At 46.3% G+C, this 25,568-nt stretch overlaps 1 protein-coding gene across 5 annotated transcripts in view; it reads right to left on the bottom strand.

Moving 5' to 3' along the window:
• Positions 1-25,568, bottom strand: part of GRAMD2A (GRAM domain containing 2A) — a 73,219-nt gene that overhangs the window by 36,320 nt on the left and 11,331 nt on the right. The window contains exon 1 of one of the 5 annotated variants that reach the window (XM_061595591.1): positions 21,892-22,136. The exons of 3 other annotated variants lie outside the window; for them this stretch is intronic. The gene's annotated coding sequence lies outside the window, so the exon portion shown is untranslated. Of the gene's footprint in view, positions 1-14,931; positions 14,995-21,891; positions 22,137-25,568 lie in introns of those variants that run through there. One more of the 5 variants, XM_061595592.1, reaches the window with a different exon arrangement.

Genomic DNA, 25,568 nt, shown 5'->3' with positions numbered 1-25,568 from the left:
CCTCCAGATGGCCAGGCTTGACCACCTTTACCTGTGATGCTCTGACTGACTTCCTTCCCTCGCAGACTGATATGCTTAGGGAAGCTTATCTGCCCCTCCTCCTTCTGCCTTTTCCCTTCTTCTCGTCTTCGACTGTCCGAGAGAGAGGAGACACCTTTGTCTCTGCTCTCTCCCTCCTGAGCCATGAGCGCAACTCCCAAACCTGGGCGTTGCGCCTCCAACTTAGTTAGTTAGAACTAGGTATGCCTTTCCTATCTACTATGTATTTCTATAAATAAAGTAGCTTTTCTTATTTTACTAAGTCTTAAGTCTCTGTGATCCTAATGCAGGGTAAAAGCCTGCCACTTAGGTAAACGCACACACTGGCACACACGCATCTCAGACCGTTGATGATCTCTGCTAATTTCTATACAAATTTACATAACACAAAAGAGAGAGAAAAAAACACAAGCAAAGAAGGATTTGGAAATAGGATGCATTGGTGGGAGTGGGTAGGCTTGCTTGCTCTCTCTCTCTCTCTCTCTCTCTCTCTCTCTCTCTCTCACACACACACACACACACACACACACACACACACACACACACACACACACACACACCAAATTTAGGGGGTTGCAGTTAACAGTCCTGGCTGCAGCTACCTGCCAAATCTAGACCACATTCACAGCATACATTTAAAGCACTATTATGCTACTTTTAAACAGTCACGGCTTCTGCCAAAGAATCCTGGGACCCGCAGTTTGTAAATTGTGCTGAGAGTTGTTAGGAGATTCCTGATCCTCACACAGAGTGACAGTTCCCAGAGTGGTTTAAACAACCAATCCCTCTTCCCAAGGAACTCTGGGAATTGTAGGTCTGCAAGAGGAATAGGGGCCTCCTTACAACATTCAGCACCTTAACCAGTGAAAGTTCCCAGGATTCTTTGGGGGAAGCCATGCCTGTTTAAAGTGGTATAACAGTGCCCTAAATGTATGCTGTGGAAGTGGCCAATTGCAGGCTGAAAAGAGTCTTCAGTCTCGAAACATCACAGCACTGATCCAGTATAAAGAGGGAAGAGGTACTGGGCTTCAAGCCTAGGTTTTGGTGATTTCTTCTGACTACCCAGCATGCAGCTGCTTGCGTACTAGACGACACAAATGTTTCTTACAGAGAAGAATCTGTTACAGCCTCCCCTATAGCGCTGCTTTCCTGTGTCCCTTTATCTCTCAATAGCCTGGATTATCAGTTAACCAGCTTGGCAGGAGGCTTTCGAAAAACCCAGAGCAAACAGTGGTTGGACCAAAAGGTTATCCCACAGGAAAGATTGGCAAAGCCTTCAACTGTCTTTAAAGCGCTGCAATCCAGACCCTGCAAGAGGGCAGGAAATTGCCCAAAATAGACAAGCCGTTCAAGATAAGAGAGGTTAAAGAGCTCAGGGGGCCTGGAAAACCAAACAGCTAGGTCCAGCCTACAGGAGAAGGAATCGGGCAAGTTGCTGTCCAAAGCAGCTCGGTGTCACACGGTCAAAGAGCTTCTGTTTTTGTGCCAGAAGAGTGTTTGCAACCCAGGAGAGGCTTCCAAGGAGCAAAACAGGGAGATGGAAGGGAGGAGGGTACCCATCCCTTCTGCTCAGGATCCATTATGCACAGAGCGAATGGACAAAGCTGAGGTTGGTTACTAGTTCCCGTGTCTTAGTTGCACAAAACTGAGCTCTGTTTCAAAATCAGAAAACTTTTTTTAAAAAATCTATAATTTATAAGTCCTTGAACCCCCAAAGTAAGCTTTGGAATACCGCATATCATGTATCTCCAGGACTAGGAGACTGTCCTCTTCAGAGAGCTGCAATGATTTTCTCCAAGCAAAATGGCTGTGTTTGCACAATTGCTCCTGAATGCATGATGAGCTCAGATGACAACAACATATCAGGACTTGAAGGTCTACACCCCACAATAAAGCTTTGAGCCACCCCATATTATACATGCAAACCTCTAGGACAGTGTCTGCTATAAGGTGGCATTGAATTACATCCTCCTTGCTGCTTCCTTTGGGTGCAAGACGTGGATCCTCATCATTAATAGTCAAAATGTGTAAAACACAATAAGGATCTGGGTGTGTACATCCCCAAATTGTCACATTACAGAGGACACTCTCCTGGACGTGTAGGTGTATGATCTGTGGTGACCCCAAAACTTATTTTGGAGCATACGCCCCCAATTTCTTACTCTCTTCTACACAGTTTGACTATTATTTGGCAAGGGGCTATGCACTTGACATTGTCTTGACCCCAAGGAAAATGCTGGGCTCGAAGGGATTCAATGCCATCTCAGAGGACACTATCTTGGAGGTACATGCACAATTTGAAGTAATCCAAAGATTATTGTGAGATGTACACCTCAAGTTCCTTGTTTGCTATTGTCATCTGAAGTCACAATACATTCAGGAGCATTGCACAATCCCAATGATTTTCATCGGAGAAAACTATAGTGGATCTTGAAGGGGACAAAAAGGTAACGGTAAAGGTGTCCCCGCACTTGTAGTGCGAGTCGTTTCCGACTCTTAGGGTGACGTCTTGCGACGTTTACTAGGCAGACCGTATATATGGGGTGGGATTGCCAGTTTCTTCCCCGGCCTTTCTTTACGCCCCAGCATATGCCGGGTACTCATTTTACCGACCACGGATGGATGGAAGGCTGAGTGGACCTCGACCCCTTTTACCGGAGATTCGACTTCCTCCTTTCGTTGAAGGGGACAACGCTCTGGTTATATATGATATGGGATGTTCCAAAGCTTACTTTAGGGTTCAGGGCCATATAAATTTAAGCTGTTTTTTATTTTTAAATCTGATTGACCTGTGTTTCAGATTTTAATGCAAATAAGGAACTGGGAACCAGTAACCAATATTACATATATCTCTGGGAATTCATGTGTGACCCTTAAACACCCTTGTGAGAGAGGGAAATCCTTAATGTGGGTCAATTGCACACCACCCAGGGCATGTTTCTAAGGGAGTTCAGGATGCAGGAATACACATCCACCCCAAGATCTCCAGCTGAGTGCCAAAGCACCAGATCTATTAAAGTGGGGGTGGAGAAGGGAAATTCAATTACACGCTAAACAATGTGGTACTGTATATATAGCACACACATCCACTTATACTGTACCTCTCATCTACCATCCTATTGAATTCACAGCTCTAAAGTGGAGAGTAAATTCTAAGAGAACGCGTGACGGAAGGAGAGAGAGCGCTTTGCTACCCAGAGTAGGGAAAAGGGGATGGGAGCATGCCCACTTGACATGGGATTCCAGAAGACGGAAAAAAATTAATAGTTTTACTTGCCCTGTGCAGAGAAGAGCTCTTGCAGCTGCTAATTGGTAGAAAAATTGTGTGTGCATTGCAAGATGATGGTGTATGATGTGCATGTGTTGTAAGAGTCCAGGAGAGAGTGAGAACCAGAGTTTGGTCTTATAGGAAGGCATGAGAAGGGTGGGTTTTCCCTGCCCCAATCAGTTAATAATTTCTTTTAGGACTTGGGTGGTTTCTTCAGTTAAAACTTCCTTTCAGGACTGGGCTTGAGATTAACCATCATGCCTCAGGTGGAGTATTTGTATGGTGATCCCCTGTCTCCTAGGAGTGGGATGTTTTCGGAAAGAACAGGTTATTGTCTTATTTACCCATGGGGTTGATTTCATTATAGATGGATTCTATCTTTGGCAAAAGGAAATTTCACTTCTCCAGGGGTTGATTAGATTTACCTGCAGAGGGGTTTGACCAGGTCAGCATTTTGCTTTGTCAATCCTTGCACCATTTTTCATTTATTAAATTTATATCCCGCCCTTCCTCTCAAAGGGAGCCCAGTATTGCTGCCAGCAGAGGGTCAGGCAGAGCAAAGAGGAAGGCAGCCTGGCCCTGGAACCCATGTCAATAGAAGAAGATGCAAGGAGCCTGCCACCAAGTCCAGCATCCTCTTCTCACAGTGGCCAACCAGATGCCTCTTCTGGGAAGCCCACCAACTTGACCTGAGCTCAAGAGCCCTCTCCCCTCCTGCGGTTTCCAGTGACTGGTATTCGGAAGCATACTGCCTCTGACCATGGAAGCAGAACATAGCTACCATGGCTAGTAGCCACTATAGCCTTATCCTCCATGAATCTGTCTAATTCCCTTTTAGATCCGTCCAGGTTGGTGGCCATTCCTGCCTCTTGTGGGAGTGAATTCCACAGTTCAACTTCCATAGTTAATCATAGTTTAACTGAATCTGCCAACATTCAGCTGCACTGGATGTCCCGAGTTCTAGTGCTATAAGAGTTGTTGTTGTTGTTATGTGCCTTCAAGTCGATTACGACTTATGGTGACCCTATGAATCAGGAACCTCCAATAGCATCTGTCATGGACCACCCTGTTCAGATCATGTAAGTTCAGGTCTGTGGCTTCCTTTATGGAATCAATCCATCTGTTGTTTGGTCTTTCTCTTTTTCTACTCCCTTTTGTTTTTCCCAGCATTATTGTCTTTTCTAGTGAATCAGGTCTTTTCATTATGTATCCAAAGTATGATAACCTCAGTTTCATCATTTTAGCTTCTAGTGATAGTTCTGGTTTAATTTGTTCTAACACCCAATTATCTGTCTTTTTCGCAGTCTCCTCCAAAGCTCTCCTCCAACACCACATTTCAAATGAGTTGATTTTTCTCTTACCCACTTTCTTCACTGCTCAACTTCCACATCCATACATAGGGATCGGGAATACCATGGTCTGAATGATCCTGACTCTGGTGTTCAGTGATACATCTTTGCATTTGAGGATCTTTTCTAGTTCTCGTTATAAGAGAGGGAGAACATATTCCAAGGATCACAAATCATAAATATGTAAAGGAGGGGGGGGGGCTGCTCAGCAGCCTCACTGGTCTTGCCAACTCTTTGTCCAGCATATGGAACTAAAGAATAAACTGCTGGGGGAGGAGGGCTGCCATGTTACATAGCTTCAGCACTGTAGTGTGAAGGTTTCTCAAAGAGATCATCCCCAGGGTCTGGTGTCAGGAACTCCTCACTTAAAACTGTATTAAGAGTACCTGTTCTGCCTGCCCCCTGGGAACAAGATCAGTTAGGTCTTGGGGCTGCAGAAAGTCACTCAAATAACTTGGTTGAAAACCATTTGGAGTAGGGGGTCCTTGGCCTCCAGGTGCTGTTGGACTACAACTCCCATCATCCCTGACCATTGGCCATGCTGGCTGGGGCTCATGGGAGACTGGGAGCCCAAGGACATCAGGCAGGCAGCAGCACACTGGCGGTCCCGAGTTTAAGGCTTTAAAAGTGCAAACCAGCACTCTAAATTGGCTCCAGGCCACCAGTGTAACAGGTACAGAATCGGCATAATCTGTTCCGGATGCTTGGCCCCTATCATATTCTGCTCCAATTGACATTTCTGAACCATCTCTAAAGGCAGTACCAGGTAGAGCGCATTACAGTAATCCATCCTGGATGTAACTATAGTGCATGCCATGGAGGCAAAATCCACTTATCCAGGATATGGCTGTAGCTGGCAAACCAGTCGAAGCTGGTAAAAGATACTCCTAGCCACCAATGCCACACTCCATCAAAAGTACCAAAGCATCCCACTGATTACGCACCTGACTCTTCAACCCCATCTTAGACAGGCTACAAACTGTAAGTCACCTCAGGCATGACCTAAAGTCAATAAACCAGCAATTCCCTTTCCTTTTTGGCGTGTGCAGCACCTCTAAAGCTATAACCTATCTACTGGGACTGTTAAGCTCTTAGTTTGTATCTTCAGGAGCCAAGCACATGCTTTGGTCAACAGAAGCTGAGGATCTATTAAAAAAAATTTTCACCCCTTATCTGCAACCACTGTGGTGGTGCAAATACAGGAGATATCTTATAAACATATTCAAGATAAGAGATAAGGCTCCAAATGCTACAACCTTCTCTCTCTCTTCCTTTTTTTCAGCCAAGGCTGCGGAGCTGAAAACTCCACCTCTCTGCATAGAAAATATCACTGGAGAGAGCTGGGGGTCCCCGTGATCTTGAAATGAAGAGTGGGCAGCTCACACACTCTCATCTGTGCCCCTCTGAAGTCAATTCTCTGCACAGAGCAAGGACAATGGGACCTTAGTGGGAGCTTGCTTCTTGAGCAAACAGCACTCCATCGCCTTCCTATATTTGGAAATCAAAACCTGGATCTCTTAGGATTTTTTATTTTTTTTTAAATAACATTTCCCTCCCCCCCCCCAGCCTTTCCAACTTTAGAATGAAAATTGCCTAAAGCAGCTAACCCAGCACAATAAAAACATAACTTGATTTTAGATTGTGTAGTTTTTATATGCTTGTTGTATCAGATTCTGTAATTTTATTGTATTTTATGTTAACCGCCCAGAGAGCTATTGCTAGTCGGGCGGTATATAAGTTTAAGAAATAAATAAGTAAATAATAATCGTAAAAGAGTTGAACAAAACAAAGGAGCAGATTAAACAGACACTATTCTCTAGAAACTCTAAACTAGAACAAAGGAAAGCCTGATAAAGTTAACTGCGGTCAGGCCAAAGGCTGGCAGGAACAGAAAGCTTTTTTCATTTGGCAGTGGAATGGCATCAGGGAGAGACACACACACAGATTTCCTGGGCAGGGCATTGAACATGCTGGCAACCACCACTGAGAATGTTCTCCTCCTCTCCTCCGCATTCTTGCGGCCATGGCTCAGTGCAGGGCCGGCACCAGATTGTAGAAGGCCCTTGGGCACTAGACTGCAGTGAGCCCTCAGCAATGGTGGCACAGCATGCTGGCATGCTAATGCAGCAACATGGGAAATGGCACAGCTGGGTCTATTTTAAGCCCATTCCAGCAGGGGAGGGGGGTTGCTTGGGAGGCTCCACGAGCCATGCCAGCATTGTGTTGTGGGGTGTATGGTCCATGACCCGATGCTAGCATGGATTGTGGAACAGGAGCTACAACTACCCATCCCCAGCAGCAGGAGCCCCTCTCGGTCAGAAGGGGCCTTAGCCAGTGCCCAACCTGGCTGCCCTCTGGCACCAGGCCTGGCTCAGTGATAGAGCATCTGCTTTGTATGTAGAAGGTCCCAGGTTCAATCTCTGGCATCTCCAGGTAGGGCTGGGAGCAAGGTTTGTTCTAATGTTCGACAAGACACATTTGGTGCAGTGTCAAAAACTTTACAGTGTGAAAGTGTGTGCTTGAGCATATGGGATTTAAAAAGAAGCTATGTAGTTTCTAAAAAAGAAATAGATGAGAAAAGAAAAAGAAATACAAAATGAAGATAAACACTGGTTCCTTTCAAAGCTTCATAACCTGATACTATTAGTCAGTGTGTTTTTTGTTAAAAAAAAACGAGGTGCAGGTACTCATATCTTGATAAACATACTGTGGGTGCCAGCACGAAATGGTTGGTATGGGCAGCAAAAAAAGAAGTGTAGGTACTCCATACTGGTGAGTACAGTCACAAAAAAGGTCCTGCCAATAGTATATAGTATACCCCAAAAAGCCCGCTCTGCTCCCATCCTGATGGTTTTCCGGAGACTTTTGAAAACCATCTTGTTCCGGAGAGCCTTTGGGGGGACTGAGACTGTTTGTACATTTTTTATTTTACCTTTTTAATCCCTTTAGTACCTCTCCCCTAGATAGATAGACAGACAGACAGACAGTTTTGAAAGCAACAAACAGAACTTCACTCAAGCTTGCTCTGGATCCCTATAAGGATTCTGTTAATCACATAAAAATATATGAACGTAATTGTGATTAACAAAATAGAGGTTTTTATTGTATTAACAAAATGTTTCGGCTTCCGCCTTCATCAGCTGCCAACATACAAATGCTGTTACGAAGGTGGCAGTTATAGAGCTTTGAGGATGGAATGCTCAGAGGGGCTTCATTGGCAGAAGCTAAGTAGTGGTGGTACTGTGTAGTGAACTGCACAGCCTACCATTTCATTTGCTGAGGCAAAGTTCGTTTTGAGCTTCTCTGTATGTTAACAGTTTATGGCTTTCTAGTATATCTTTAACCCAACGGTCTGTCTAGTAAACGTCACAAGATGTCACCCTAAAAGTCGGAAACGACTCGCACTACAAGTGCGGGGACACCTTTACTTTTTAATACACACACCCTGCTTTCCGTTTTCAAAAAAATCAGCTGATCAGAACTGGGCTGCAGCAAACCTATACCACAGTGATTGATATTAGCAGTTATATTAATTTTGTTATGGATATGAGCAGAGTAACTCAGCAGTCTGAGTTGCGTGTGTGCCATTGTGTGTATTTACCTAAGAAGCAGGCTTTTACCCTGCGTTTAAATCAGTGAGACTGAAGACTTAGTAAAATAAGAAAAAGCCTCTTTATTTATAGAAATACATAATAGATAGGAAAGGCACACCTAGTTCTAACTAACTCCCCTCCACTTAGACTCCTCCTCCCACCCAATCCTGGAGTTCCAGAATCACATTTACATCCAGTCCCAGGCTATGGTCTGAAGGCACATGAGTCCAGCACAGGTCTGGTCACTGCCTGGATGGGAGACCGCTTGGGAACCATATGTAAGCTGCCTTGGGTTTCTATGATGAAAAAAAAGGTGAGGAATAAATGTAATAAATACATTAATAATAATAATAATAATAGTAATAATAATAATAATAATACATGTAAAGTATTTGGAATAGAGGAACCCTTTTTAAAAAAAAGGTATTATTGTATAATTTATTTGTTTATTATTTTTATTAACATTTATAAACTGCTTAATAAAAATATAAAGAATGTATATAATATAATGCACAATTACAATCAGCAAAAAATTAAAAACAAGTATACATGATTCAGTGATATATTTGGGAAGGCTTGGTGATGCAAAAAACTTTTTGGGCAGGCATCCAAAACATTATAGTGAGGGTACCTGCTTAATGGGAACAGGCAGGAAGTTCCAGAGCTGACGTGTCTACAATGCTACAAAAACTCCTCACACATATGGGACGAACATCATATGGCACTTGTTAAAAGTGCAAATTCTGCAGAATGAAGTAGTTAAGTAGGTACATATAGAGCTTGGAAAAGTTACTTTTTTGAACTACAACTCCCATCAGCCCCAGCCAGCATGGTCACTGGACTGGGCTGATGGGAGTTGTAGTTCAAAAAAGTAACTTTTTCAAGCTCTGCTATAGGCAACGCAATCCTTTCAGCAAATTCTTCCCAAGCTGTTAAGGCCTTCATATACCATCAGTAAAACCTTGAACTTGGCCCAGTAACAAAATGGCAGCCAGTGTAGATCTTTAAGCAGAGGTGCAACACACTGACAGGATCTCACTCCTGTCAGCAATCATGCTGCAGCATTCTGCACTAACTGCAGTTTCCGGACTGACGGCAAGGGAAGCCCCAAAGAGAGTGCATTACTGCAATCCAGTCTTGAACTTGCCAAGTCCTGGATTACTGTGGACCACACTATCCCAGTTCAGGGACGGTCGCAACTATCCTACTAGCCAAATCTGGTAAAACAAGGAAGTGGAGAGCAAAGCAGGCTGGAACAGAGGAGGGGGCAGAGGCAGCCAAAGCTATTTGCAGTATTTTCAGGTACAAAGCATGTGAGCCAGCTGACGCAACCATAAATCTTAGGTGCTATCTAAGCAATAAAAAATAGACTGTAAACCTTTAGGGACTGTGACCCACTCTTCTATTGATTTCTTTCCAGCTGCTGCTGAAGACTATGGCTAATGTCTGGAGAGGGGGTGGGGAGGAAGAACAGCAAGCAGCCTCTCTGAGCATACTTGCTGCCTCATATTTGGCACACACTGGCATTTAAGGGGTGCCTTCAGTTGATCTCAGGGCTTGCAATGGGACACAGTGGAGGAGGCAGTCCTTAAGGTGGAAATGAGATGCAGCATGGCATGGTAGCTAAAGGCTGGCTTTGTATGCTGGAAGCTCAAATCCAGATTCCCAATCACATACGAAACTCAACAGATTGCTTTGGACAGCCACCCCTTAGCCCAACCTACCTTTCTGGGTTATGGTGAGGATGCACACCTTAACGTGGTGAGGGGGTTTGAAAGTGTCGAAGAAGCTGAGAGCAATGCCATCAGGAGTGTAGATCAAGAGGCTAGACTCCTGGCAGGGGCACCCACGGTGGAATGGTCAAGGCTGAGATACCAGACTAAGATGCATCCAAACTCAGAGGAAGGCAATGGTAAACCACCTCTGAATACCTCTTACCACGAAAACCATATGAACAGAGTATCCAATATGCAACACGAGATAGTGCCGGAAGATGAGACCCCCAGGTCAGATGGCACTCAGTGAGCTACTGGGGAAGAACAAAGGACAAGTACGAGTAGCGCTGTGACTAAGGCCGCCATTCGGTCAAAGCCGAAAGGAAGCCCAGAGGCTGAAGCGCACAGATGCGAAAGGAGAATCCGGAGTTGTACGACGTACACAATAGGAACATGGAATGTGAGATAACAGATGCTCTTGGGGGATGCTGATTCATAGGGTCGCCATAAGTTGTAATCGACTTGAAGGCACATAACAACAAACAGTAGTGCTCTCTCTGTACATCATGGATGAGAGGCCAGAAATAAGGCATACTTAAGGTGGACACACATCCACCTTTCTACTGGGATAGGGCTGGGAGACAGCCCTGTCTGCAATCCTGGAGAGATGCTGCCAGTCAGTGTAGACAATACTGAGCGAGATGGACCAATGATCTGACTCATTGCAAGGCAGCTTTCTATGCTCCTATCTTGCTGAAATAACAGCTGGTATAGCACAGTGGGGAGGAGAGCCTAGCTGGGAGGCCAGAGTCTGTGAGTTCAAATCCCAGCTCGTGTCTCCTGGGTGTCAAGGGCCAGCTAAAGATCACCCCACAGGGAGTGGCTCAGGGGTTACGTGCCCTGCCACCCGTGCAGCCGAGGGCAAGCTGCATAGTCCCATGCAGCACAGTTGCCCCCAGCTGGCAGTTGCGGACAAGGAAGGGGCTGGCTTGTGCAGCTGTGGCAAGCTGAGCAGGCCCTCGCCAGCTGGGGAGGACTAGCCTCAGAGGGAGGCAATGGGAAACCCCCTCTGAATACCGCTTACCATGAAATCCCTATTCATAGGGTTGCCCATAAGTCGGGATCAACTTGAAGGCAGGCCATTTCCATGTTGCTGAAATACAAGAAACTGCTTTACACCAAGTCACTCTATTTGTCCACCTAGCCCACTATTGTTTGCCCTGGCTGGCAGCTGATCTCCTGGGTCTTAGGAAGAGAAGAGGCCTTCCCATCACCTTCTACCTGGTCCTCTTAATTGGAGCTGCCTGGGATGGGACCTGGGGCCTTCCGCATGCAAAGAATGTACCCTGCCATCGAGCTATGGCCCTTCTCCGTTCCCTGAAAGGGGGGGGAAGCACTAAAGGCAACAAGAACATAGTCAGAGGCAAGATGCTTCTGAAATCCAGCTGCCGGAAGCCGCAGGAGGGGTGAACGCCCTTGCACTCAGGTCCTGCTTGCGGGCTTCCCATGGGCACCTGGTTGGCCACCGTGAGAACAGGAAGCTGGGCTAGACGGGCCACTGGCCTGATCCACCAGGCTCCTCTTATGAACTTTGCAGCATTTGAAATTTGCTCACCTATTATAATCTCCTTGAACTGTCCTTATATGCTACATTCATCCCAATCAGTGGCGGCTAGTGGCTCCACGTCATAGAATCATAGAATAGTAGAGTTGGAAGGGGCCTATAAGGCCATCAAGTCCAACCCCCTGCTCAATGCAGGAAGCCAAATCAAAGCATTCCCAACAGATGGCTGTCCAGCTGACTCTTAAAGGCCTCCAGTGTCGGAGAGCCCACTACCTCTTTAGGTAATTGGTTCCATTGTCGTATGGCTCTAACAGTTAGGAAGTTTTTCCTGATGTTCAGTCGAAATCTTGCTTCCTGCAACTTGAGCCCATTATTCCGTGTCCTGCACTCTGGGATGAATGTGTGTGACAACTTTTCATGTACTTCCACTGACATAGAGCCACCAGCCACCACTGGTCCCAATCCTTTTTTTCTTATCATCTTCTCTCTCACTCACTCTATCTTTCTGTTGAACTTCAAACTGGATCAGGGCACAGAAAGCTTTCCTACCGTTTTCAACACAGCTTTCTATATACTTTTGGAAGATTAATAGTGAGCCGTCACTTCCATTCCAGAGGATAAATTGTTCCTTCCTTCCTTCCACACACACACAACAATCACAGATTTACTTTCATCATATGAATTCAATTAGCCAGGAGGATGAATCAGTGCTTTGTTTAATAAACAAAGGAAGGTAACGAGAGGTGGTATAGAGGTGAGGTGGAGATATTGTTTTAGGAATTCTGCTTAAAAAAAAAAAGGGTAGGACTACACAATCCTATACACTGATTATTTGAGCATCCATCATTATGTAGCCAAAACGGAATCATTCATACAACAGAGATAAGCATTGGCAGGCTCTAGGGAACCCAAAGGTTTGCGGAAGTACACACACACACACACACACACACAAAACCCCTTTGTTTTGGGACACTAAGGGGGGAGAAGAAACTAAAAACAGTCAAATTAAGTCTGAACATGCTCAATGGGCATGGAAAGGAGTATTCTAGAAAAGGGCATGGCTGGCTGGAACCAGGCATACTGCACAGTGCAGCATTTTTTTTGCAGGTCCAACTGTCACGTCCATTTCTACTAACAGCTCAAATGCAGAAGTGATCAGAGGTGACTGCTCCCCACCCCAAGCATAATCCACAGTGGAAAAGTGGAGCTTCAGGGACCAACAAAGCTGGAAAGGTGGCACCGTTGACCAACCCCCCCCAGTCCTCTTGCTGCAGAGAGAAAGGAGAAGCTTGGAGCGGGTGGGTGGGCAGAGCATCCTGAAGAATACAACTCCCTGTACAGATTAGCACGAGAAGTGAGCACAGCCCAGTGACATTTTATTAGTGAAGCTTGACGGCCTCCATCAGCTTAGTTGAGCCTTTCGAACAGATCCTCTCCTCTCTTATACTTCTCCATCACTTCCCACCTTTCTCTGCTATGCACACTGGCCGCATTCAGAGCATCAAATTGTGGCTCGATATGCTGAAACGTGCCCAAACTCACACACAGCCACTTTGTGCAAGTTCACCAAAAAGCCAGAAAGTCACAGTTAACCACAGCTTCCCATTCAATCTAAACTGGGAAAATATGGGCTAACGGCTTCCAAGAGGCACCAGGAGTCATGGTTTAAAATTGGCTTCTGCATCCTGGCTTGTTTGGAAGCCGTTGCTCTGTTCGGAGGCAAGGGGAAGTGACGGCTAACTGGGACTTCCTGGCTTCTTCACTCATGCGAAAGGAGAAGCAGGACAGCTGCATGTAGGTGAAGACGGAGAGTCGAGGAAGGTGCTTCATAAAGAGTCATACCAATGATCCATCATGGCCAGTCTTCTTTGCACTGACTAGCAGCAGTTCTCCCAGGATTTCTGACAGGGAGTCTTTCCCAGCTGTACTTAGATATGCCGGGGATTGAATCAGGGCACTGCACTGCCTTCAAGTCGATTCCGACTTATGGCGACCCTATGAATAGGGTTTTCATGAGGCTGAGAGGCAGTGACTGGCCCAAGGTCACCCAGTGAGCTTCATGGCTATGTGGAGATTCGAACCCTGGCCTCCAAGGTCGTAGTCCAACATCTTAACCACTACAGGGACCTTCCACATGCAATGCAGATGCTCTACCACTGAGCCACGGCCCTTCACCAAAAGTGCCTGGAGTCTGTGCATCTCTCGGCTGATTAAGCCAATGTTTGATTGTCCAAATGCAGCCAGTGTGCATATTGGCTGCCACACTTCCTTCTGGCACATGCATGCGGCATCCAAGATTGAGACACCAGCATGCAACCCACCACAAGCAGCAAATGCTCTAACCAGACTTCGGCACTTGGACTGGGAAGTCACGGATTATTCAACACGGTAGCGTGCCACCTTTCTCTTCCTTCACCCCAACCCCCAGTTAGTTAGTTCGTTTAACAGCCATTGCACTCATTCAAGGCCAGGGCAATGCAATGGAAGATACTCCTCTATCAAGGACATGATCTACACGGTATGGATTTGAAAAAGAGAGAGAGAGAGAGTCAAAAAGCTTTTGAACTCAATCACTGGGCTGTTTTCTTGGAAATCTTGGAGCTATTTCTAGGACAGTGTTGTTGCTACTTTTAGCCATTCCCAGGGCCAAGGCAGTAAGAGGGGTTTAGCTCACCCTGGCAGTGGAGAAGCTACAAAAGGAATCCACCAACTGGAGTCGCTTCATCCTCTCTGCCAGGATGTGGCCCAGATAAAAAAGGACATTTTTAAAACTCAGGTAGAAGCGGGGGGGGGGAGTCCATAGATAGAAACAGTACAAATTCCAAGCACTATTGTCATATCCTTAGGCATTCTTCCAGGCAAAGCCTTTCAGCCACTGGGGAAGAAAACAGTCTCTGCAGAAGGGGACACACACACACACACCCTTATCTGCACTATACATTTAAAGCAGTATCATACCACTTTAAGCAGACATGGCTTTCCCCAAAGAATCCTGGGAACTGTAATTTGTTAAGGGTGTTGAGAGGAAACCCCTATCCCCTTATTCACAATTCCAGAATGGCTTAACAGTCAATCCCCCTTCCCAGGAAATTCTGGGAATTGCAGCTCTACGAGGGGAATAGGGGTCTCCTAAAAACTCTCCGCACCCTTCACAGATTAAAGTTCCCAGGATTCTTGGGGAGAAGCCTTGCTCTTTTAAAGTGGTACAACACTGCTTTAAATGCATGCCGCAGATGAGGCCTCACTCACATGAGTATGAAATCATGGCTTCCTATTATGTCAGTACCATTCATTCATTCATTCATTCTATTGTATGCCGCTTTTCCACACAAATGTGCCCACAGTGGCTCACAAAAGAAAAAAATGCATATCAATATAACAATACAATAACAGTCCAACATACCAGGCCAAGTACGGGATGTGCGCTTCAAATGAGGGCAAACCTCGCACACCTCACTGCGGAGGAGACACGGAAGTTACCCTTTCATGCACTGCACAAGGAGTGCTAACAAGATGTGTGAAATGCCTAATTTCCTCCCCTTCTGTCACCCGTGACTCTTCTTCCTCGAACCCTCCCTCTAAAAGGGCCAGGATGTTTGCTTAACAAGTCAGAGCACACCTGACTTATTGCTGTTTACAGGAATGTGCCACAAGTCCAGCTTTCAAAGCAGGTGATGGGAAGTCCGCTCTTCTACACATTGGCTCCACCTAGAAACTTGGCAGGGCACGTCAGATCCAAGCCTCTGTTTCAACACCTTAGGTAGAAAGGGAAATGGAAAGATAGCAAGCAACGCCTGGGTGTCAAGGCCCTGGCATCAGGGCACCAGGGCTGAGGTTGAAGGTGACATGAACCCAGAACATAGGACCAGAGCTTGGGAAAGTTATTTTTTTGAACTAAACTCCCATCAGCCCAATCCAGTGGCCATGCTCGATGGGGCTGATGGGAGTTGTAATTCAAAAAAGTAACTTTTCCAAGCTCTGCATAGGACACTGCCTTATACTGGGTCAGACCACTGGGTCCATCTAGTTTCAGGCAAGGGACATCCCCAGCCCTACCTACACAACTCTGGGCAAGTGGCAGCTTACTAAGGACAAAATGGAGAAAAAGACTATCAGTGGCTACATGCTTCCAAATACCAGTTGCTGGAATCTCCAGGAGGGGAGGGTACTCTTCGCACTCAAGTCCTGCTTGTGGTTTCCCCATGGGTTAACTGGTTGGCCACTGTGATGCTGGACTAGATGGGCCACTGGCCTGATCCAATCGTCCTTGCCAATTAGAGTACACAGCTCTGGGCAAATGGCAGCTTATTAAGGACAAATGACAAAATACTCTGCCTCTTTCTTGAATCACAAAGCTCTTCGCTAACTCACCTTGCTCTTCACCTAACCTGCTTTACAGGGTTGTTGTGAGGGACAGAACTGAAACAGGATGGGAGTATATATTTTTAAAAAGAGTAGCTCAAATATGACCAGGGGGCAGGGAAGGGAAGGAGAATTGGCTTCAGAGGGGAAAAGTCAACCTCTTGTCAAGACTGATTGTTGTATTTATTTTTGGCAGTTGTGTTTGGCACTCCAGCAGCATAGGAATGTGTTTCCAGGAGATGAAAACTGTTGAGAGCAAGCACTACGCACAACAGGGTCATTCCGCCCCTCGGGTTGTAATCCAGTAAATGCAGCCTCTTCCTGGTATTTTGTTTTGCTTTGTGTTTTTAAAGAATTCACCCTTACAGAGTTAACATCAGCCCTGACACGTCTCTATACTTGGAGAGCATTGTGCAACTCCAGGAATTTGCGTCAGGCTGTTTGAATATGGACTGGTACAATAAAATCCTGCCTTTTGTCATGTGTTTCTCTTTATGTGGGACTTAACACACTTAACTAAGCATTGTCTAAATTCAGAGAGTAAAGACTCCACAGGCCCGGACATGTCTGTTCGCTGAACCGCTCTATAAAGCACTGGGCACATCGCTAATGCTATCTAGGCAAGAAATAATATTCAGAATGGCTGTTTATTTTGGCACATTATGCTGAATACTCCTAGCTTGGAACCGAAGTCAAATGCAAGTGGAGGAGGGTGAACAGACTGAAGCTGAATCCAGAAGAGATGGGGGAAGATGTTAGTGGGGAGGGGACACCCCTGGACACTGGTTACCAGTTAATTTCCAGGCCCAATTCAAGGTGTTCATATTAGGGTTTAAAATTCTAAGTGAAGCAGGCCATTAATATTTGAATGACCACCTCCTTCCCTACAGATCCTCTCAGGTATTAAGATCATCGGGGGGGTGTCTCTTGGTAGTTCCACCACCCACAGAAATTTGGGCCTTTCTGTGTGATGGCCCTTGTGGAACTCTTTCCTGTCGAGATGTATCTAGTTCTAGTATCATTAGTTAGCTTCTGCCTTAATACTGAAGATGCACCTCTTTACCCTGCCCTCTGACACCTGAGATCTATATTTTAGGACCCACCCTGTACTCTTGATTGTAATATGTTTTAACTGTTTTCAATATTGTATGGCGCTGACCCGTGATGGGACCTTTTCAGTGGTGGGTTCTGTTTGTGGAATGCCCTCCCCAGGTGAGGTGTGTCTGTCTCCTACACTGATTATTCTTAGGAGGAATTTGAAAACATTTCTGTTTCCCCAGGCATTTGATGGTTGAAGGGGACTGTTTCTGACAACCCAGATATCACTGGATGGAAGACTGTTTTTATCTGCAACTGTTTTTTAGAGTCCTTAACTGTAACTGTTCTTAGAATGTTCTAAATTGTTTTTTAATGCTTTTTGTTGTTGTTAAACTGTTTTGTTTGCCACCTTGGGCTTGTTTGGAAGCGTGGGATATAACAACAACAACAATTTCTAAATGGTTGTAACCTGTCCTAGGACCTCATGGTGAAGGGCATGTAACAATATAAATAATAATAATAATAGCCTGCAGAGCATGGTCATGTTAAGGGTTGGCATGGCTGGGCATTTGCCAGGGGCCAGCACTGCAACAGGGGCCCCACTGACCAGAGCCCCCTGGACCTGCTGCAGTGAGGAAACAAACTCACTGAGGATCATGTCTTGTTCTAAGTGTCTTCCAAAACCTGAAGCTGACACTTCTGGAGGCGATGACTCTACCTGCGGCAGATAGAGTTGCTGTTGCCTTATCTGACCATTGCTTGGGCTTTCGCAAGATGGGCTTCTACACATGGTTTTATCAGACTGCTCGTGTTTTACTTTCTGCTGCCCTTCTATTCTGTGTTACAGTGTTTTATGGTTGCTCGTATCATTGCTATTTTATAAACTAAAGGTGCAGGATATTGGGCTCCTACTGGGAGGAAGGGCGGGATGTAAACCTAATAAATAAATAAATAAAAACCAATTAATTAGCAGCCAAACAAAAAAGGAAAACAAGCCATTTCATGCATGAAGTATACGCACTTAAGCACACACAGGCTCACAAATCCCAAGTGAGCAACTCAGAACACATGATGCTGCCTTGCGCGTCTGATTATTATTATTATTATTATTATTATTATCCGCAATTTATTAGACGCCTATCTGGCAGGTAGAATCCTGTCACTCTAGGCGACGTACAATAAAAGAATAATACATAACCAAAAACAAATACAAAACAGTCAAATAAATTAAATAGAGGATCAAAATAAACCATAAACCGAATTCACAGCATTAACTACACAGCTAAACAAATTTCTCCTCCTGCCTACTCGAAAAGCCAGGTCTTCATCTGCTTCCGAAAGCACAAGAGTGAAGGTGCTAGGTTTTAGCCCAATGATTATCTGCCAGGTTCTTCATTGCCTCAACATATTCACAGAGAGTTTCTTCGTTTTCACAACGCTCACGCCAGATTATGTCGAAGTCTCCCACTTCCCGGTATTTCTTGCGCAGGCGCTGGTGAACGCTTTTCACCACTCCAGGGAGCTTCTCCTGCTGCAGCTTCCGCTCTTGTTCTCAGGGCTGAGGCAGACGCGGGGCAGAGACTAAGGCACTGGTGGGGGGTCCCAGTTGAGTCCCGGGCTCCTGCTTCATGGCGATAGCGCCTGCGCTCCATTCCCCTTCTCCCTCCGCCAGTCTCCACAGAAGGGGACGGCGGCCTCTGAATCGTCTCTGGGGTTAAAGGCAGGGTCTGATCAGACCATTGGGCCATCGAGGCCAGTGTTACTACCACACTGTATGGGATCAGCTGTCCAAGGCCTAAAGTGGCCAGGCTGCAAAAAGCCTCTGCCTGACATCCTTAGGAAGTTGCCTTATAGTGAGTCAGGCCACTGGTCCATTTAGCTCAGTACTGTCTACACTGACTGGCAGTGGCGCTCCAGGATTCCAGACAGGGTGCATTCCCAGCCCTACCTGGGAGATGCCAAGGACTGAACCTGGGACCTTCTGTGTGCAAAGCGGATGCTCTCCCACGGAGGTGTGGCCCTTCCCACCACGCAGCTACAGTCCCTTCCTGCCTTCCTTTCATTTATTTATATTTTTTAAACTTTGCTTACAGGGCAAGCGGTACAATGCTGGTGAGATCTCAGCCAACCCATCATCTTAATTTGTCCAGAAACATCTATGCATAGGAATTAGCATATACACATTTTTACTCAAGTTTGTGTCATGGGTCTCTGCCCCAAGTCCTTTAAATACGTAGCAATGCCTGTCTTGTATACTTTCCCTCCTGCATCATTTTTGAAAAATCCATCCCACTTATTTATTTATTTATTACATTTATAACCCACCTCTCCTTTCATGATAGGAACCCAAGGCGACTTACATATGGTTCCCAGGCGGTCTCCCATCCAGGCACTGACCAGACCTGAACATGCTTAGCTTCAGCAGGGAGCTGGCCTCATGTGCCTTCAGACCACAACCTGGGACTTACCCCCTCTCCCCTGAGATATAGTTTCTTCTCTATCTTGAGTTCAGTCAACGTTTGAGCAGCTGTTAGGAGAAGCGCAACCACATCTCTAAGGGCTCAACAAAACAAAGCCTAGCAGGGAGACAGCAAAGGGAGAGGAGATCCAACAAAACTGCTCAGGCAGATTCAGATCCTGGGATTGCATTGCTGAAGAGAAGCACACTGTAGCTGCTGCCAGTGATCAAAGACTATGGGCTACTGGGTTGTGTGTATATGGTTGTACATAAAAAGACCGAGAGGCCCCACTGACCCAGATCAGATGATCCTGCCGAGATGATGTAACTCCAAGAATTGATACCTGAATTTGCTTGCGTTCTTCTCCCCCCCTCTCTGTCCTTTTTCCTTTTATGTCATGTCTATTTGATTCTGAGCCAACAATTAAGGACTGTCTTATCTTTTAATCACTTTATAAATTAAATAATAATAATAGGAGGAGGAAGAGGAGGGGAGGAGGGCTGTAGGTACATGTCAGCAACAGAGTTTAGCAGAGTCAGGCTGCTGCTTTGGGCTGACCCATTTAGGCAGGCAGGGATGGTGAAGCTATGGACCTCCAGATGTCTTTGGACTACATCTCCAATCACCATGGTGGGAGCTGGTAGTCCAGCAGCAGCTGGAGGGTCACAGATCCCCTATTTCTGCTTTAAAGGATCCACCCAACAAGAGTCAGCCCTGCCATCACTCTGTGCAAGGCCAGGCCTGGCCATGTCAAGTTATGGCATTGCTCACGACCCCTGCATGAATCAGGAGGGCTACCCACGCTCTTGAGTTAGGGCACACAGGGGACCCAGGGGTGTTCTCTTAGTTCATGCATCCGATACTGGCCATGCCTCCACCATCATTCTCACAGGGTGATGAGTCCTCCTTAGACCAAGATGCCCCATGCACCTGCGCACGCTCTCTCTCTCTCTGTGTCTCTCTCTCCACAAGCTCTGCAGACAAAAATCACTCAAAGGGTCACAGAAATAGATACATGGCTCAGGTTTTGCAGTTGTGAGCCTTGCGGTTCCCCTGCCTGTGAGGTGCCAAGTGCCTTCTGAACCACCCTACAGCCCCCATTCTATAATGCAACTGTCCAGTTCTGCTTAGATGATTCTTTTGGCAAAACAACCTTCCCTTCTTTCCTCACTATCGCCAGCAGATTCTCTCTCTCTCTCTCTCTCTCTCTCTCTCTCTCTCTCTCTCTCTCTCTCTCTCTCACACACACACACACTCTCTCACACACACACACACACACACAAACACAAAGTGGATTTTCTGCTTTGAACACACACACACACACTTTAAGTGGATTTTCTGCCTTGAACAGACAAGGCAGAGATTTGCTAGGGTCGGACACATTTTAAGCTAGGATTTCTCAAGAGCGGATAAAGGGAAAGATTTGCCTGTCTGGGCAAAGGCTGTATTCCACAGCTATAATGCAGGGAAGGGGCGAGGCAGAGAATAGGGAGAGAAGTGCAGGATCCGTCCATTGCCTTGCTCATTCCCAACCTGAACGGAGGCCCCACAAGCAACCTAAGGCAACCTCAGCCTCAACGTCCACAGGCAGACAACATGCACAACAGCCAGCTAGCTAGCCTGGTGGTATCTCCACAAGGGCCAATGCACAAAAGGTGCATAAAACAACAACAAGAGATGGATGCACACAAATGTCACTTTGAGTTCCTTGTGTCGGAGCCAAGCCAGATTGTAGCTACCCCGGTGTGTGTTAACAGAGTACAGGTGTGCCAACACACCCACCCCATCTGCACTATACATTTAACAGAGCAATCCAAGTCATGGGAAGCCAGCGGGAGGGGAGGCCAGCAGAGGAAGAGCCGGTGGAAAGCTCAGAGATATCCACTTGCCTTTCGGGAGCCACCAGGCCGGTTCAGTTGGGAGCGGAGGCACGGCTCAGCCGGGATGAAGGGCTTCTGCTGGCTCAGCCAGGAGCCTGCTGGCTCAGCCAGGAGCCTGCCGGCTCAGCCAGGAGCCTGCCACATCAAAGCTCCCAGCCCAGCGCTAATACAAGTTGGATTGCACCCTAAAGCAGTATCATCTCACTTTAGAAAGGCATGGCTTCCTTCAAAGCATCCTGAGAAGTGTAGTTTGTGAAGAGTGCTGAGAGTTGTTAGGAGACCCCTATTCTCCTCCCAGAGCTACAATGCCCAGAGTTCCCTGAGAAGAGGGATTGATTGTTAAACCGCTCCAGGATTTGTAATGTTTAAATAAACTGTAACCAGGGTGGTGGTGTAATTCTTTTCTTTGGAAGCCTCGACAGCCCCATCTCCAGCTGCTCTAGTTTATTCAGTCCTTTCTATCCCAACCAATCAGACCCTCCAGCACTTCAGAAACACAAATTGCTTCTGCTTTCCACTCCCATCCCCAACCAACTTCTCTTCTGCCTGCCAAAGAGATTTTCTGAAACGTGGGAGGAGGAGGAGAGCTCTCCCTCCCAGGTCCTTCCACATAGCGTGCCTTACCTGTCCAACGCCGAGATGTGTTCCACGGACTCAGCTGCTGAAAGCCACAGCCGGCAAACTACTACAACGCTGGTTATACAAGCTCCTAATCAGGAAGCTGGCAACTTAAAAACAGAGCATTCCTGGCAGATCAGCGTTCAGACCGCAGCCCTTTGGTGATCTCCTTATGCGGCTCTCATGCCCTCTCAAAACGACAAGGCAGGGCACCGACAACAGGGAACCCAGAGCTCAAGAACACACATGTCTCCACGGGAAAGTGCCTGGTTTCCATATGGGAGGCCCAGCCCTTTTAGTAGCTCCTTAGGTATGTCTTAACCGGCGTGAAGAAACAAAGCGTTGGATCCTCATTATGGATGGAGAGCAGAGGAACAGCTGGATGGAGCAATTTTTCATGATGGTTGAGGAAGAGGGTAAAGGGAACTACAGAATCCGTGGCTTTAGGCCAGTGGCATTCTCTGGATGCCACTGAACCTGTTCATACAGCCCCGGCTACAGTAAGAAAGAGACCTTCACCACAAGGAAGGGATGGACAACCTGAAGCCTTCAACCAAATTTTATGCAACCCTTGGAAAGCAATCAGTTCACAACTCTGGCAAGAGCAACCTGTCCCTGTCCCATCATCCAGCTGGACAGGGAGGAAAGGGGTGATTGGATCTATTTTTTGGTTCTGGCCTTGGCCACTGCTGGCTTTGGTACCACCCACAGTTGGCATGCGGCCCCGGACAGAAATATAGAAGGTTGCTCACTCATGCTGTAAGGGTCTGCAACAGGCAGTCTCTGGGTCAAATCTATCCCCATAAAAAAGGTATCTTATTTATTTCAGGATACTTCTGTCCCATTTTTGGACCCTACAGGTCCACAGTTCATATCACCAAATAACAATAAAAAAATTAAGAACCAACAACAGACTCCACAGCAGTTAAAAAGGAAACAAAGCAAAATGGATTCTAAAACACCCTCCACAATATAATTGTATCACACAACACCTAAAAGCTGATAAGAAGGGGAAAGCCAAGCCTCCCAGGGGAAGCAAATTCCACGATCTTGGTGGTACCACTGAAGAAGCCCTCTCCTGCATCGCCACCTTTTATGCCTCTGATGAAGGAACATGGAGCAAAGCCTCTGTAGATGACTCCCAACTCTCTTCTGGGGCAAGGGCCATAGCTCAATAGTAGAGCATCTGCCCTGCATGCAGAAGGCCCCAGGCTGAATCCTGCATCTCCAGATAGGGTAGGGCTGGGAAAAACTCCTGCGTGAAATTTTGGAGAGCTGCTGCCAGTCAGTGTAGACAATACTGAGCTAGATGGACCAACGGTCTGACTCACTATAAGGCAGCTTCCTCTGTTCCTATCAGCCCCAGCCAAATGGTTAGGGATAATGGGAGCTGTAGACCAACAGCATTTGGAGGGCATCACACTGACTACTCCTTATTAAATGCGTGGGTAAGTTATATGGAAGAAGGAGGGGGCCATTCAGTATCCCGGTCCCAGTCCATTTAGGGTACCACATCCTCCCCTTAGTTGCCAGCCTAAGAGTGTGCGAGGAAGACAAAATGCAATCATAGGATTTGACAGCATGCCACATTGGGGCGGGGCGGCATCACAGTCCCACATGCCCTTCTCAAAGTGCTGATTATCCTGCAGGCCAACAATCCTGCAAGAGTTGCTTCCAAGCCACGTACCTCTGACACGTGTCAAGTGAAAGCATAGTGTGCCACAAACAGTAGGGAGCAACAGACTATATAGGGCAAATATCAGGTGTAACCTCTAACTGGCTTCAATCCAGATGGTTGCCAACAAGCTGTCATCACAACACGCTACAGAGAAAAGCAAAGAGCCTTAAGCGGATCACCCGCCAATCTGTCTCCACCCATCACCTAATCAGAAAGACACACCGCTTGCTCCTGCACCAAACTATGACATTTTGATCTGTGCAGCAGAACAAAACATCTACTGAGACCTCCCTGGTGAAAAAGGTCAGCACAACGTATGGGTAATAAATCCTAAGAATAAATACACACCTTGCTTTCATATAGCATTTTCTGCAAATCACTTGGCATCCAATATATTAGTAATCCATTACAACAGCATTGATAGGTAGGACAGTATTATTATCCCCATATTCTCAGAGTGGCTTCACAGTCAATCCTTCTTCCCAGGAACTCTGGGAATTGTAGCTCAGTGAGGGGAAGAGGGGCCTCCTAACAACTCTCAGCAAACCTTCACAAACTACAATTCCCAGGATTCTTTGCAGGAAGCTGTGACTATTTACTGTGGTATGATATTGCTTTAAATGGCCAGTGAAGATGGGGCCTTACAACCTAACCTGCTGCTGTCAGGAATAGTGGAGGATGCTCTTCTGCCATCACCATTGACCCAAGATTCAGCTGCCAATCACGCTGGGCTCTGTACACGGAATGGAGAAGGAGCATCATAATTACAATGCACCGTAATTTTAATGCACATTTCAGAAGTCTATTACAGGTGCCATCTTGTTCTTCGCCTCAGACACCAAAATGACTTGGGCCAGCAGAACGTCTATAGGTTGAAATCCCAGGGGAGGAAGAATCATAAAGGGTTCTTTTCTTCTGCAGAAAACCTAGAGTTTATTCATTGCATTGGATACCTTCCTAACTTCTTGTATTTTTAGAAACAAAAACATGACTCCATTCACTTTTGATGGTCAGGAGCTAAGTCCGCAAGGCACGCAAGATTCATTTCTCCCTTCCCAGGCAGGAAGCCAGTGAGGAGAGAGGGATTCAGTGCTGGAACTCTTGCCAAGTAAAATCAACATGGCAACATAAAGATTCCGGGGGGGGGGGCTGATAGCCTCCTCCAGAAGTTCCCACTTAATCTCTTTTGGGTACTTTCATTTGGCCAAAATTGGTCAAGGAATAGCTCAACTCAACATCACATTTTTAAATTAAAACCAAAACCAAAACCATGCGTATTCAAAGAAAAATGTAAATGTACTGCCTTCAAGTCGATTCCGACTTATGGCGACCCTATGAATAGGGTTTTCATGAGGCTGAGAGACAGTGGCTGGCCCATGGTCACCCAGTGAGCTTCATAGCTATGTGGGGATTCGAACCCTGGTCTCCCAGGTCGTAGTCCAACACCTTAACCACTACACCGCACTGGCTCTCATTCAAAGAAACATTTGGTGAAATGTGAGCTTTTGCCAACTTCCCCGCCCCCAGGTCAAAACTTCAGCAGCCAATGGCTTATCAGATTTGCCACATGTTTTCATAAAGATGCAGTCCTTTGACAGGCTGAACCAGTGCAGAGAATCACAGATTAGTAGGCAAGGCTAGGTGTATTTTCACATATAACCAAAAATACGCATGGGCAACCTGTGGTCCTCCAGATGTTGGCTAGAGGACAGGGTGTAAACGCTTTAAACAAGAAATAGATGTTGCTACCCAATAGATCCCATCATGCCTGTGCTGGGTGGGGCTGATGGAATCTATCTGGAGGGCCACAAGTTGTTCATTCCTCTCTGAAAAGCTACTTAAGGTTCCCTTGTTCACAGCTATTTGAACACCCAGGCGAATGATGTGGCTTTGGATGCACAGGAATCCACTTTTAGAACCCACTGTAAACTCAACACATTGCCCTCAATCTCATTTCAATGTCCAGGTGCTTTTAAAAGAAACAAAAAACTTTCATTACATTTTT

This window comes from Rhineura floridana, chromosome 14, assembly GCF_030035675.1.
Source record: "Rhineura floridana isolate rRhiFlo1 chromosome 14, rRhiFlo1.hap2, whole genome shotgun sequence".
Taxonomy (NCBI): Eukaryota; Metazoa; Chordata; class Lepidosauria; order Squamata; family Rhineuridae; genus Rhineura; species Rhineura floridana.
Note: the sequence above shows the minus strand (reverse complement) of the source record. Positions and strands in the feature narration are given on the sequence as shown.